The sequence below is a fragment of the Camponotus floridanus genome, unplaced genomic scaffold, assembly GCF_003227725.1.
Source record: "Camponotus floridanus strain SB8 unplaced genomic scaffold, Cflo_v7.5 scaffold98, whole genome shotgun sequence".
Classification (NCBI taxonomy): Eukaryota; Metazoa; Arthropoda; class Insecta; order Hymenoptera; family Formicidae; genus Camponotus; species Camponotus floridanus.
Window position 1 is genome coordinate 383,057 of NW_020229869.1, and position 17,365 is coordinate 400,421.

The 17,365-nt window shown below is 31.1% G+C and overlaps 1 protein-coding gene and 1 long non-coding RNA gene across 2 annotated transcripts in view; both read left to right on the forward strand.

Moving 5' to 3' along the window:
* The window catches only part of LOC105250067, a 146,333-nt gene that overhangs the window by 13,370 nt on the left and 115,598 nt on the right, over positions 1–17,365 (forward strand). The gene's annotated exons all lie outside the window — the stretch shown is intronic.
* Positions 5,779–16,478, forward strand: LOC105248479. Its single transcript, XR_002192422.2, has 3 exons — positions 5,779–6,361; positions 6,890–7,117; positions 16,330–16,478. It is a non-coding gene; the product is annotated as an uncharacterized LOC105248479 (long non-coding RNA).

Genomic DNA, 17,365 nt, shown 5'->3' on the forward strand with positions numbered 1-17,365 from the left:
ATGAATGATGCTCTTGAATAAAAAAATCAGATTAACACAGCGTTTTATTTACGCTTGCAATTACGCTACTCAAATATATAGTAATTATTAAGAGAAAATAAATAACGCGACATATTCGCATTTGACGTTCTGAATCTGGATGTTCGTCGCTTTATTCAATAGAGTCGTGCGGTAGAAGGAGTGAACCATCCACTCTTCTTCATCTTAATTTACACCGTTGCAAGTGTAATTAAAGCACCGTAGATATTGTACTCTTAGTCATCGAGATAACAATTCGTGGAAATATTAGATACTCTGAAGAGTGGCCAGTAATAGCAGCAAAGGTACAAGTGAGGGTGTTACGTGGAAGCGTCAGATGGAAAATAACATAAATAAAATTGTAAACTTGTCGTTTTTAATATATATAAAAAATATTTTCATGAAATGTAAAATATAATATCACTTTAAACAAAAAGTATATAAAGCAAAATGATATTTCGTTAAAAACGTTTTTTTAAATTAAACAATTATCATTTTTTTACTCTGTGATCATTTTCATTGCGCAGGTACATGCAAATATGATAATTTCTATTCAGCACAATGTTCAGCACAACAAATATTTGCTAAAGTTAAAGTCAAAATTCTAAAAAAAAATTCAAATTGATAATGAAAAATCGAGAAACATTATATTATGCAATCTTGATGTGGTGCATTATCCCGATTACGTAATGCGTCATCCATCTCTTTAGATGAATTGGAGATACATAAATCCAACCGCAAGCACTGCGTAGATGTTGAAACACAAGCTGTAACTTAAGTGCTTGCATATGTCGCTGACTTTACCATATTGCATATATACCACAAACGAGTAAAATATTATACAATCCTGTGCATAACCATGTTGTAAATCTCATCGGAAAATCGCAAAAGCTATGTTTGACATATTTCTAGAAACGAATATATGTATATATAAAATATGCTTTCATATATAAATAATATTAGTAGATCAATTAAAAACACACTGACACAACATGTATTTATATTTTATACATGTATAACTTATTTTTCAAAACGGGAATAAAAATATATGTATCCTTCAAGTACAAATCTACATGTCAAGATGAATCAAAATAATTGTATATATTTCTTCTTCAATCTTTATATAATTTTTATTTTCCTTACTCTTTTTATTTTCAAATTATTTTCATATTATTCTTGAAAGCTTTATCTTTCAAATTGTGGAAATTTCTGAATATCCGAAATGCTTTCTGACCGACGTCGCATCTGCAGAATTCAGTGAGCTATAAATGTAGTTCCACGTGTGCGCGAAACTGCTGCTAAATTCGAAGGTAGTACGAGGCCGGAGGATAATGGAACTTCGGAAACTGCAGCGCACAGTCTACTGGTCTACTCCTTCGAAAAGAGACATTGACCATAAACGCGTACGTGTTATACCATGACATGGTTATAAAGCTTTTATTAGCAATATACCAAAACAGCACATATTATTGATGATTTACACACGCAAATATCCATCGGATATTTTATTCAATGCTTACAAAATATAATATTAATAGTAATATCATTTATATTAACGAATATAATATCTGCGTGAAAATTTTGCAGCATGAAATACATAGCGCTTTCAATGAATTATATGTATTAATATTCTATGCCGTACCGAATTACACGTAAATCCAAAAGAGAAATATATGTTTAAAAAAAATATAATAGTATGATTAATATATATTTAATATAAAAGATTAATATAAATTTTAAATAAGGATATTACATAATTTGTATAATATTAATATTTATATGTGTCTGAATTAATATTCATTAATAGTTATATGTCTGAATTAATATTCATTAATAGTTATATGTGTCTGAATTAATAATCATTTTTTATCTATTAAGTACTCTTCATTAATTATTCATTTTTATCAAAATTGTAATTTGTTGCTAATATTCACGAGCATCTATCTGCATTGCAATTGTAATTTGTTGCTAATATTCACAAGCATTTATCTGTGTTAGTTAGAGGCAATCTATTGATCTGTAAATAGAAGCTATTGGGCGATTTGCATGTCTATGTATCATATGTAACATATGTGATGCAACACTGCAAGTTATAGAATCGCACGAAACAAGGCTCGCGAGAGGCAATGAGAGAAATTCGAGGATCAAGGAATCAGGAAATTTGAGGATCAAGGAATCAGGAAATCCGAGAATCAAGGAATTATTCCTTGCTGTTACGAATCACGTCCCTGAAACCGTAGTTATCCCCTTCAAGCTGTGCAAAACTAGAATATGCGCAAGTCGTAAAAGTTCTTTGACACGCCTGCTTCCATTTCGCTCGGTTAATTTGAATTAAACTCCCAACTTCTACATGATTAGAAAAACGAATTTACGTCGCGACCGAGAGAAAATGTTCGTTTTCCCGAATAATCACAGGAAATAATCCGAGCGACCTGTCGAACAGCGTAAAGATTCAAATCGCGTTTTCCTCTTTTCGTATGCGAAAAGAGAGAGAAAGAGAGAGAAAGAAAGAGGAAGGGGGACAAGGAGAAGGGGAAGAGAAATGTGAACACGCTTTTCTGCGAGTGAGAAAGTTCCGACGAAGAATAAAGTAGAAGTAAAATGTATCCGTCGTTGGAGATTCGAGCGCGAAACTTTATGCATCGAAGTGAATTTCAGATACCGATCCGACCGCGACGAACTGGTATTTACGAGGACGTTGATGGCATCCGTCGCGTATTTTATTTCGTAGCTAATATTATTGTTTGCGTAACGCAATATCTGAACATTTTAATATACAATGTATGATGACCGTGAATATATAATTTACGGATGAGCCATGTTCGGGAATTTAATGGATAACTCTATTTTCAAAGGCAAACTTTATTTGCATTAAGATATCACGATAATCCTATTTTGACAATTTCATGAAATATTACGATAAATTAATTTTCTCTTAAATCAATTGTATAATTATATCTATCCTGCAGAGTATTTACTGTCAATTCAGTTCATCGAAAATATCTAAAATCTTGAATTTCGTTAATAAATTCAAATAATAGCACAGGTAATATAATATGAAGTAATTTGTAACCGTAGAATCGATCCTTTCAAAGTGATACCTATTTTATAAAATATGTGTGATGCGATCTTTCAGATTTAATTTCACTGTAACATTAAAAGTTAAAATAACGTCTTCGTGCATTAAATGTTATAGTAATGTGATATATTATGTTACATATACTTCGCTGATTTAAGTACATTTTAGTTATTTTCTCTTAAAATTTTCTTTTCAAATGTGCGAAATGCGAACTATAAATAAAGACTACTGTTTGGCGAAGAATCGATCCTATTTACCACTGGGAAAAGTTTTTCTTTCTTTTATCATTACTCTATTTTCTCGCAAATGCGGTTGTCTCCTTGTCAATTGCTATATATTTGTAAGCGTCATCTTAGCCGTTTTTCTCCAAAAATTCGCATGTTCTATAACCAACAGATAGCTCGATCTTGCATTTTGCGAAAATAAAAAAAAATTATTATTTATCATCCAACAGATAAATCATTTTGCGCTCGGTTTTTCCATATTTTATCATATTATCGGTATTCGGCATCAGATATTATCCGATATTATCGAGAAACAGATTGCACGTAATCTTAAAACTTATACGCAAATTTTATTGAATAAGAGCAGTTTTTCTAAAGATTAATAAAAAATTGTGTAAAATATCTTTCCAAAATTTCTCATCTTAGAATGCAAAGATAGAAATAGAAGAAAACATTAGTACATTTGACACATACAAATAAATAAATGTTAAAAAAATTGATATTCGCTAGAGTTATCATGAATTTCCCCCTGATTTGAGACCGGTGATGATTTCGCCGAAGAAGAGAGAGATCTGTCGGCGCAGATTAAACTTCACGAGGCATGAAGTCAAATCTTAGCACTGGAACGCGTTAAGATTCTCTTATTGTTCGCAATTGTGGCTTACCTTTTGTTCGCAAATCGAGCTAGACGGGTAAATGTTAGAAATGAGCACGCGGGAACAAGTCGAGGAAAGAAGCCGTGATTCGAGCGCGAAAGATGAGGTACCGGTGTATTATACATCTTCCCGCTCTCTTCTTGCTAGACAAATAATTATAATAGTCCGACGAACACAAAAGACACATTCCCGTTGCTCTCGCGCACATCAACTGCATATTAATCGTCCCGAGATTCGTCTACTTTGCGGTACACGCCCTGCCATTAACCGCGTTAACTACTTTTGCAGGTTCGCTTTGGGACGAACTGACTGTTTCAAATGCCGGTAACTTTCCTCTGGTGCGGGCAATTAATTCTCCGTTCCTTAATAACCACGTTTAACGCTCGTTATTCCTCGAAAATTTCGAGGCAAGTAACAATAACTCCGCACCTCTCTTTATTTCTGTCTAGTTTGATTTGAGATTTATTCAAGATTGATTCACTCAATTGAATTACTCAATCTAACTCATATAAAAATGAGTTCATTGTGTGCGTTGTCCTAATTTATTACGACGATAAATATTGAGGCATGCATTGTAGCCATCATAGAGCATTAAAAAAAACGGAATGCCTGGGGTGAAGTAATGTATGATTACAATCGATAGTTATCTCGACATAGTCATGAGTTTATCATCGTAAATAAATAAATGATTTATCATGCAATTGTAATAAATGGCTATAGAAAATAACAAATGGTTTTATGTATCAATCGATGTACCATACAGTCTGCTTTATTTTACTCTTGATACTTGTTTGGCTGTATCAGCCGTAGTTATTTAATACACATGAATATATCGAAAAAAAGCTAATTAATATCATATGCTAATGATTATTACGTATCGATCGGCTGATATTTCATTCTACATGTTTCCATTCTACTATGTATTGTAAGATCGACGCATGCTCGTAGCATTAGCGCTTTAGTCTCGTTCTATAAACCTATATAACGTATGACGTCATCTCATCTGTGCTAAAGCAAATAATTTTACGTTACTGCCAGAACTAGTTTGTATAAAATTTGCAATATGTAAAAAATTCTTGCATGCTTTATTTTGGTTCAATATATTTTTTATACGCGTTTTTAAAATCGTATACGTTGCATGTTTTGTTCTATGATCGCGATAATTTTATTTATTTGTGTTATACATATTCAGGATTGTTACTTATTTGATGAAGTTAAATTAACTCAAATTTTATTTAATGTATTGTTTCACAAAAATAAATCAAATGCAAATCAAATGCAATTATTCCAAATGCAATTTATCTCTCTCATAGCACATATTAATACATTTTATATCGAACAATAACGTTCGTTTTATTTGTTGCTATGCTAAATTTAATGTAATTTTAAAGATCACAGAAACAAGTAATTCATGATAAAGAAAACAAATGAATATAAATTTGAATGGTTCTTTGCACAAATAAATTTAAATAAAATTACCAAACTTGGAAATTTGCAGTAAACTATCGCATCATTTTATTCTTCGTATTGACTTGTCGGCGCGTAATGAAATTGCTCGCAAGAACAAAACCCGGAGAAAGACGCATGCAAATAAAACGTTCGACAGGTGCCGAGCATGTTGGACGAGACCCCGACAGCGTCGATCCGGACCTGGGATAAATCCGGGGGTAAATAGCGATGCACGCTCCGAAAGGTCGGTCGAGGGTAGGGGGATGGTGGCTGCGACGGCGCGGGTGAAACAGGGACAAGGATAGTGTCGGTACCTGCTCTTGAAGCGGCGGTTCGGTCGGTCTCGTCGGTTGAAAAGGGGCGGTCGGGTGAGTTTGCGTTGGCGCGCGGCTCGCCAGTTCTTCGCGAGCCACGAGCCGTGTCGCACCGCGCCAGGTGCGAATGCGCTCAGCTCGTTCATTCGTCTCTCGATCGTCTATCCCCCTGCATTTCTCGCGTCTATCACACCTGACTTGACTCTGGTGTTCTGGCCGAAAAGACTGCGGTCTCTCGTGTACGCGCGTTCCTTCGTGAATTAATGTTAACCTTGTGTTGCTCCGAAAAAAAATACATATAAATCGCGAGAATGTTGCTCCTGACGCATTCACTTGATCGATGTTGAAATGAATAAGGTGAACGTCAACGATTTTCATTCATGATTGTTCGAAAGTGGTAGCGCGCGAGATAACACAACAGTGTGTAATAATTAAGGCGAGTATCTTGCTAAGATGATCGCGAAAGTCTCATAGAAGTGCATACGCGCCTGTGTTTTCTCTTTGACGCATTGGTCCGACTGCTTAAAAAATCAATCGCGACGATCTCTGCGGATATCACTTGTGATGCTTTGAAAGTAGTTTAGTTCTCCGTTGGAGAATTAAAAAAGTGTAAAAATCAAGGTGAATTTATAAAAAATAGTGTCGATATTCTTTATGAAATCAGAATAATTAATTCTCAATAACTCGTGCACGTGTCTTTTTCTTTGATATACTCATCAAGTTATTAAAAAAATACCAATAACAATAATAATGATTTTATTGATGTTATTTTAAAGTAACCTTTCACAAAGAATAATTAAAACAAAATTTTCTAAAGGAAATGTTGAAATATATTCTATTAGTCATTTGATAAGAACTCATTAGCAACTATTAATGTTTTCTCTTTTTCTTATATTCTTTTTTTCCTTAATAATCTTAATGTAAAAATACTTTTGCTTCAACCAATATAAGTGAACGGAAATGAGTGCACAGAATAAAATTTACGAAGAATCAATGCATTTCACAGATGCACTTTTAGATCGATCAATCTTAAATATACTCGTATAAACTTGTATTAACCTCGTTGACCAAAGAATTTGAAAATTTTTTCGAGAACAAAAGCCACCTTTCGACCAATGGTCTTCTTCTAACAATCTTTGTGCATTTCAGTCTCTACAATATATGATTCGGAAAATTGCTGACTCGCTACGAACTTCGTTTGTGAAAGTGAACCGAAATCGAATTCCGAGTTTTAACTGCTGCTAAATTCGAAAGGAACGAGACAATAGGCTGCAAACACAGCGGAAGTGCAACGTGTCGGCTGCCAGGGTATAGCCAAAGTGCATCAGCCGGCTGTTAAATCATTCGAATTGTTGCGAACCGCCGCGCGAAAAAATCGTAAGTAATAAAAATATTAGATTTATCATTTATTTATTTTTTGTTGTAATATTTAAGTAAATCGTGAGATTCAAGCTATCTCACGATAATATTATTCGATATATTCCTTCAAATGATTAAATAATTATTTGTTATTTTAGTATCAAATTTAATTTATTCGTAAACCTTTTTATAAATATGTATATTTTTATAAATATGTATATCTTTTTATAAATAACTATATTAACTTATACTATTATAAAATACGACACTAAAGATTTTTCAATTTTACAAAAATAACGGATTTCTAACGGAGTTTTTACAAAGAAATTTTCGTTTCGTGACGATGCATAAAGAAACAACTTATAAAAATACAATGGAATTGTCTCTTATTTATGGGATAACCTTGACAGAAAAGAAAAAGAATGGTGAAATATTGACGCTCCTATATTAGGATACCATGTAGTGTTTTGTTAGAAGTTGTTCAGAACAAATGAAAGAATTATTAATAACTTTTACAAAAAACATTTCGTCTGCACAATATAACAATAAAAGCAAACTTTAAAAATTGTATTAATTTTACGAGTTTTGATACAAGAATAAATAAAATAAATTTATTATTATTAAAGATAAATAATTCTGAGCACAGTTCTGCTGTTCGTTTGAATAATTAGGTTTCTTTATAAAGAATACTTTTTTACAAGAATTTTGCGGACCTAATTTAAAATTTAAAAAACTTACTTCTAATATCAAATATATTTTAAAAAACTTAATATTGGAATTCTGAATTACACTCAATGAGACAAGTAATCAATAAATAAATTTAAATTATTAATCGCGGAAACTGCATTGCTCTAGTTATTATAATTTCTGAAAAATATCAAACTTTTAAAATTAATATACTTTTACTGAATAATACATAATAAGAATATATATATATTAAAAATCAGTTTCATTTTAAATGCTATGAACCAATGTGAGCCTGGTGCTTGACTTAATAAAAATAAAATAATATATATATATATATATATATATATATATATATATATATATAAAATCTCTCTCTTTCTTTGTAGCTCATTTCTATCTGTTTGTATTGCACTTTATTTCATTTGTACCTCAAAAAGTTAAAAAATGACCAACATGCGACTTTAAGAATTTCAATTTCATTAATATTATATTCGACAGAGAATGTGTGTTTTTTATTCCCATCTTTATTTTATTACATTTATTCTGTTTATATCTTAAATGATGACGGAAATACAATATTTTTTTTTTATTTTTAAATACTTTTTATAAAGGATAACTTGGCAATTTTGATATCGGTCAACGGGATTCGACATAAAATTGCGTATTCGTTTGTACTTTTTATATCATTTGTGTCATCACAGAATATTTTTTAATTAAAATTTTTTTTATTTTTAATTATTTCTTCTAATATAAATTACTTGGCCATTTTTTAAGATATCGATAAACAGTCAATGAAATTGAACAGAAAGTCATTTCCAATCATCTGTATCACTTTCCGTCTTGTTTTTGTGTTAAAAAGTTATAAAATTATAACTTTTTGATGTTTAACTATTTCTTATAAAGAATAATTGAGTAATTTTTTTATTATTAAAAAAAGAGTAGTTCACAGCTGTTAACTACTAAACAGCTGTTAATTAGTTATTAACTATTTATCCTCTGTTGCATCTTAGAATTCAGCAGAGAATTGTTTGTTACTGTCCGTAGCATTTTTTACCACGTTCTTTTTTCGTTTCACAAAATATTTTTTTTTTATTTTTAAGTATTTTTTATAAGGGATACTTTAGCCGTCTTTGCAGACATCGTCGAACAGCCAACGGGATTCAATAAAGTCGCTTACACGCAGTTGTACTTTTTATTCTTTTTGTTTGTACCTGAAGTACAATATTTGTACAGACATACAATGATAACGAATCATTTGTACTTCTTTGTACGTTCTATTTCATTTATACCTCGAAAGGTACAAAAATACATTTTTTTTAATTTTTAAGTATTTCTTATAAAGGGCAATTGCCTTTCTAAAGATAACACTTAATAGCCGATGAGGATTCAATAAAGAATCCCTTATCTCACTTTTTATATTATTTGTATTGTAAAAACAGATCTGTTAGATTTTTTAATTTTTAAGCATCCTTTATAAGAAGTAATTTAGCTGTTTTATAGATATTTTAAAATGACCAACGAAAAATTGTACCCATTTATGTTTTTTTATTTTGTCTGTATTTCAAAGGGTACAGAAGTCCAATATTTTTAAAATTTTTAAATATCCTTTATCAAAAGTAATATGATTGTTTGATAAAGATATTTGTATCCGCATTATATGTATCAGTTTCGTTTGTACTTCCAAGAATATTTTATAAAAATAGATAATTTAACATTTTAGCATTCATCAAAAATTGAAAAATGCTGTAGTTTCGAATCCTTTGAAGTATAAACGAAATAAAAAGTAATACAAACGGATACAAATGATTTCCGCATTAAATGACATTAACAAAATTAAAATATCTTAATACATTGCATATCGGAAATATGAATTGATATTTTCGGTTTTTGAAATGTTCGAAAATGTCAATTAACCTTTTCATTCTCGTGTGACATATTGAACAAACTTACAATTATTTTAATTAATGCATGTACAGTTTGATACGCACGAGAACAGGACTTTGCTCAAAATTCAGCTTATACGATTTGCAATGTGTTAAAGTCGAAAGTTGGTTTTGACTATTTTTTTAACTATTTTGTATTTTGTAATTCTTTGAAATATCAATAAAATAAAGTGCGATACAAAATATGAACGAATTATATTATTAATTTTTAATATATTTTTAATTTTTATATAGTCAGGCATCAAGTCTCCATATCGATATAAATTTATTTATCATAAAAATATATAAATTTGTAATCTAAATTAATGCAAAATAACAATTTATCTTGAATTGGATACATAGTGAGCGAATAGCGAATATAATAATGAACGGAAAGCGAAAATGAGTGTTCAAACATTCGCGTTGGATTGTACTCTCATCCATATTGGGCATTTGCAAATTTTCCTTGATGTACTGCTTCAAGAGCGAGTCGGCCCAAACGCGAATCAATTGGTTACATGAACACACAATCATTACAATGCATACATGAATCCGTTAATAGTTAACATTCGCTGTTCGTTCTCTTGTTGTTCGTTCGCTCAATTTATATCCACTTTCAGAAATATTTAACGAGGAATTTTCAAAATTAATCTTTAATAAAATTAATCTTAAAAATTTTGACATTTAGAAATTATAATAATAATATAAGTAATGTGATTTTCGCGATTATAACTATCGAGTGTAAGTCAAAATTTCAACGTATGTTTGATATTCTCTCAAAGTAAATTTTTTAAATTAAAAACCGCAAAATGCTTGTAAAAAAATATCAAAAACTATGTAAGTATTCAAAAAAACATCAAAACTCTCAGTACTCAAAACTATTTCATCTTAATGTATCAAAAATCGTGAAGTTGGTGACCTCATTTTTCAAAGTCTATTTTCAATGTTTTAATGGAGATAAGAGATTATTTTTAAAAATGATCAAAGACTCTTCTTTTTGTTCTGAATGACTCCGAACTATATCATAATAAAGGTGCCAACTTCACACACCTAAAGAAGAATACATCGTTACTGTTTTTTCGAAAGGTTAGCGTAAAAACAACGCCATCGACGGACGAATAAAAGAGATCGCGTTGATGAAAATTAATAGATGTCAGGTACATAAGGTTTAATGTTGCTGTAAACTCCAACATTAAAAAGGAAAAAATCCTGACATCTAAATAGCAATTAGTAGAGAATGACTCTAAAACATTAGTAGAGAAACGACTCTAAAACATTTCTTCAAAGTGAAATGGCATATCACCGGTTAAATCGCAAAGTTTAATTTATTTTTAACGATGTCGTAGTCTTACAAAGAAACATTAGAATACTTTTATTAAAAGCGGGATTGAAAAGATTTGTCTAAAATCAAAGTGTGATCAAATTCGTGTTGAATCTATTTTCGGTCTGTCCATTGCAACAACGCAAGTGGCGTAGTCAGTTGATTTAAATAGTACATATATTTATTAATATACATATTTATAATATACATGTTTTAAACCATTTTTACATTCTCTTATGCTTAAAAGATTCTGTGAAGCAAAAGAATTTTTTAATCCTCAAAAATTATTTTTTTAAATTATCAATTTCTATGTAAACTTTCTATTGTAAAACTGCAAACTAACATAAAATTAAGATAATTCCGGATTTTACTTGGCTATATGAAACACAGTTACATTACGCTTTATGCACTTTAATCGCTTCGTTAGCATAAAATATATTGAAATTTTGCGGTTATTTGCTCGAAGTAACGATTAATGAAACATATTTAACATGTGTTTTTTACGCTGATCGATCTAAAAGTTAAATTTTCCATTCAAACATCTGTGACTCACATCGAGCTTAAATCTTTTCCGATCACGTATAAATGTTATATTTTACATTTCAAAACTGTACAAGATGTGATATGTCACATACATTGTTCAAATAATCAGGAAATAACAGAAATATAACAATTAAATATATATTGTCAATAAATAAATATATGAAACTAGATAATTTTATATTACCAATAAATATATGAATGATTTCATTATCAATATGGCTAATCATTATAAAAAGATTTGATTTAGAAAAATAATTAGAAATACACATGTTTCAAATCAAAGAATTAAATCCTTCTACGACTAAAAAATAATACTGATCGATACAATGGTAACAGCCATTGGTAACACTCGCTGTGCAGTTTCTTTAAAAGCTTTACAAATTCTACACATGTTCGATGTCCCAATCATTTAAAATTAAGACGCGTGACCAAACGAAACGTGAAGCGCATGAAAAGTTGCTCACATGCACATACGATTACAAGTATTATAGACGTCGTGTATGACAGACGCAACGACTAGAGATAGCAAGTGTACACATTTATTATAGGGTATACATATAAGCTAGCAGAAAATTGTGTTTCTTGTTTGCGCGCGTGGATTATTCTACGTGGCTTAAATATTTGATGCATTTTCTTTCGTTCTGTTTTTCTCTATCTCCCGAATAAATAGAATTATATGAATTAAAGGGAACTAATTGTAAAAGTTTGAAAAAAAAAAGAAGACAAAATCTGTATTAGAATTAATTAACAAAGTATATAGAAGATCGAAATTAAAAGACTGTTTGCATTAATCTGTACAATTACGTTTTAAGCAGTACACGAATATAAAGCCATATAATAAGCATAAATCATTGCATATATAATTCTGAAGTAAAACGATTATCGATTTTTTTCTGTATTGGATTGGAAATATTTTGCCATACAATTTTTAATTTGAAAATATCCTTGACACTATTCGTTCGTCTTCGAATATAATCCATAAATGCTTCTAAACGATATTTCGAAACATTTAGCACACGAAAGCTCCTATGAGACTTCCACGCGAGAATCGATTTTAAAATCGCACGATTAGAGTATAGCACAACCTTGACGTCGTTTAGTTCTTTCTATTTAGACTGCCCATGTCTGGTTTATCCCAGCGGGCCGAGCTGCTATCTAATCCGAGTTTTTTTCCGTGAAAGCAGCCTAGGGGATACATTCAATAAAGCGTCGCCAGCATTTTTCGGTAGCTGGCGATACTTCGTTATGCATTATAACGGTTTTCGGAAGAATCCGGAAAAGCTATCGCGCATAGTCAAGAATGGGAAGAATGAGGAACGGAGACGGAGGGAGGTGGAAGTCTCGACCGCGAGAGAGGAGCCAAGAAAGGAGAGTCGAATAAAGGGAACGCTGACCTAGATCTCGTGTTCCTCCCCTAATCTCGTCCTCTCGACCGACCTTGCGATCCTCACGAGGATTTCGGCGAGAAGTCCGGCCGGAGTTGCGTGAGAAACTCGGGCATGGTGACGCGCAAATTGACGTAATCAAGACTCGGATTGGACGTAACTTCGAATGTAAGGGTTTGTCGAGCGGGCGAACGACAAATAAAGTTAACAAATTGTACATAATAAATCGTTCGGTCTTAATATTTTCGCTTCACGTAATAGAAAGTAACGGCTAAAAGAAAAAATATATTTTATTCTTTCTTGAAAATTAATTCTTTATTAAACTAACAATTATAATTTGTCGTTTATTTTTATGCGTTAAACGAATTGCGATATATGAAACATATTGACAACTGCTAAATGAGTGAATTAATGATGTTCAAATATATAGATAATGTATTTTAACAAAAGGCTAATGAAGCAGTGACAAAATTGGAATGCCACGCATGCCTGTTCGTGCCAAAGCTACATTAAACGTTATAACGAAAATTAGCTCGACAGGTTGAAATTATCGTATGCTTTGCATCGCGGCAAAAACTCTATCGATTTACCGCGATTAAAACTCGAGTGAGCATCTCGACAACCATTCATTTATGGCGCAAATGCGCATTCACATGACAAAGGATGATGAGCTTAACGAGATTTATGACAGATTTTATCGAAATGACACCGTAATATATTTCGGCATGATTTGATAAATCGTGGCTTAACACGATTAAACCTGTTGTTAAGAGAACAAATCTCTATGCTTTGATCTCACAAAAGCCAATATCAATTTTTGAACAAACAACATTTGAACAGATAATTACTTAATAGAATTTAATTTATACAAAAGGATTTGTATAAAAAAGAGAAAAAAAGAAAAAGAAAAAAATATATATATGTAACTTGACGTTGAACTTTTTTAGAACAAAGTCGTGTATAACAAAAATATAGATAAGTATAAGTAACAAAAATATAGATTAATATTCTACTCTAGTTATTCTATTCTATAATTTCTTTGTTGCAAACTGCTCTTATCCAATTAATCTTTTAACTGCGAATGTCATATATACAGCATTGAAAATATGGACCATGAGTTACGAAGCCTGTATATATACATTTATAGTCGAGATAAGAAGTTACTAATTAACAGTTATTTATTATTTATTTAATTAATTTAATTTACTCCTAGTCCTACTTTTACTTTTCACTCGCACTTCTTGTCTTAGCGGCGAATATGCGACTATCATTATATATAATGGTCGCTGTTTTAATGTAACGTGTTGCAGTTAAAAGCTTGATAGTCAGTGTGAGAACTATCTCTTAGATATTTACAGCTGAATTATTATAGTACACAACGACCAAGTTACACCAAGAATATATTACTGCAACAATACCTGTGCTTTTAGCGTTAAGTAGAAATGGCATGTATATATCTCTCTCGTGAATAAAGAATGAAATTAGTGAGATGTGAAATATCTCTCATCACATATATTATCGCAAGCATATCTAGTCTGTATTTATATATCGAACAAACTATTACAAGTTACAAACATATATGAAGACACACGTTTATTAATTATATCAATCTCGAGATAGTAATAGCATTCAAATGCTTTTGTTTTCATGTCAAGGTATCTTAAAGTCACTAAAACTTTTTAATTTTTATTATAAATTATTATTTATATATTACAAAAATTTATTATTATTAAATTTTCTAATCCTTTTTTTTTACGCTTTGAAGGAGTTGTATTGAAATTTCGACTGTTCACGTTCACTTAATCAATTATCATTTCTGAAATAATATTCTGTATTTTCCTCGAATATAATTCTAATAATAAACAGCGGATAATCGTGCGGAAAAGAAAATATCCGGAAGTCGTATCGCGAATATAGTTTAAAGTGGAGAAACGAGAGGTTTGCTCTCTCGCGTAAATACAAAGCCCACTTTGAAGACACTCTCGTACTCGTTCGATCAAAGAGTAGAAGCTAAAGGAGACGACGGATGAGATTAGCTACGTTCGTTGCTGCACGCGATCTTGCACGTAATCGCTTCCCTATTCTCGCTCCCAGAACGTAAAGCAGACATGTATTATCCATTGTAATCGCATTTCGTGAATTTCCACCCTCGAATCCGACGTCGGGCATCGGGGATAGGACGGACCGCCGAGAGAAACGGCAATTTATTTAGAGCAGATAAGAGAAGTGTCTGATACCGCGCACGGTAGATTTACCGCAGTCCTTCTCAACATCGTCTTACACGCGTAAAGCGTGGTTTACACTTTTTTGCTAGCATGCTAATGCGCTAGCAGGTAGTAAAGTTGAAATATTTTAACTTGACTTACATACTAGTGAGAAAAAAAACATGTTAATTTACTAGCGTTTTAAACTACACGATGCTTTTTATACTAGCAAATTAGCATGTTAGTAGCTAGTAAAGAAACATTGTGTGAAGCACACTTAACGGTGTTGAACGTACCGTATTTACGGAAAATAGATTCACCTATCGAACTACTTTAGTAAGTTAAGTTCTTGATTGGTTTGCTTTTGTTGTTGTAAACGTGCATAATCTGTTTCTCATATATTTATGTCGGATAATTTAGATGCTATTTAATCACATCAATGCATATATAAACACATCTTTTCTATTCACACAATGTATAATTGATGTCAGATTACATTTAAAATTTCATTTACGGTTCTATCATGTTAATATGCAAATAATATAATTATTAATTAGAATATTGAAATTTTCAACTTATAAATAATAGAAAATAAAAGATTTAGTTAAAAAAGCCAAAAAACTATTAAGTATATTTAAAATAGATTCTATAAATCAGAAATTTATCTCAAACTTGTGTCAAAATGTAAGATGCAATCAACATTTTTCTGTCTTCAAAGATCAATTTTTTTATCTTTAAATCAATGCAAGATCGAGTCACTGCATGCGCATCAACTCGTCGCGGCTGAGAATAACATCGAGACGATAATCGGGCCGATATAGCCATGAAATGTTATTCATCGCGCTGACGTAACTGCCGGTGTCAAGGCAACACTCGTTGTGATTGAAGGACCTGTGCGGTCTGTGCTAATATAAATGAACTATACATATACATAGATATATACATATAATGTTACGCGATGCTGTGCAATCGTGAATTTTTGCGGTGCTTACAAATATATAAATATTCATATAAATATTCTATGTGAAGAAAAGTGCATGCAATGCGTATCAAGATTATTATCTTCTCTATTTTAATGGCCTTTAAATTACTGCAAATAATTTATTTTTTTATATAGAATTGCGTAATATCTTTCAATATATGTACTATACTCATTTGTAAAATTTAGATCGCATGCCAAATTTGAAGATTTCTTGCACGAGTTCCACGTAATTGACGCAAGGAGCATGGATTTCGAATTAACATTTCAGATAAGGAGTGGTGGAGATGGATAGGAGCTCGCTCTTTCTCCCTTGACAACTTTCAAGTCGGAAGCACATAATATATTATTAAATATTAAAGAAGTAATATTAATTATGAAGAGTATTAAAGAAGCGATATTAATTATGAACTATTATTTGTTATGAATAAGAATGAATTATTATTCTGCACTCGCTTCTCTCTTTTGACTATTATCCTATTATTCAATCGAAATCAGTCGTTCCATGCTTGTACGTTGAAGCTTGAGAGATTTCTAATATTTTATGTATTTTAAGTATATAACATCGAATACCTATAAATATATTTTATGGTGCATATATTACGTATTACATATCGGAATATGAATATATTTTATGTAGCTTATGGATCGGAAAACATATTCTTTCTAGCAGTAAACTTTAATAGAACAGAGATAAAGTGAACGAATATCGCAAGTCAATGACGAGGAAACCAAATTTTCTGATTTAGAGAGTTTTATATATGTATATATTTTTTATTTTAATCTATATTTTATGGATGTGTGCTCTTAGATTTCAAGAATATTTGTTTAATATTATAGACAAATCCAGTTGACTTATTCAAGCATGTTATAGTGTTTATTTGATATCTTTTATTTGCAATGTTATTTTGCACCCCGAGAAAAAATTTAATCAGCATTTGTAGTTGGAGCCAAAAGTATCTTTAGATTTATACTAGGATTTTTCTATTTAATTTTACAGCGAGTAGGACATATCCTTAGCACTATTGAAAATTCGGGGTAAATAAAAATTTCGTTCCAATTCTCAAGAGAAAAAGAATATTCTATTTAAAAAATTAGAAACTGAATAATAGTTCAGTGTTTTGCATATCAATAATATTTATGAAGAACAAAGTCATCATATTAAAGGTTTAATCCCTTTTTAAGCAAGTAAAAGGGATATTGAGTTTATTTTCATTCATAAATT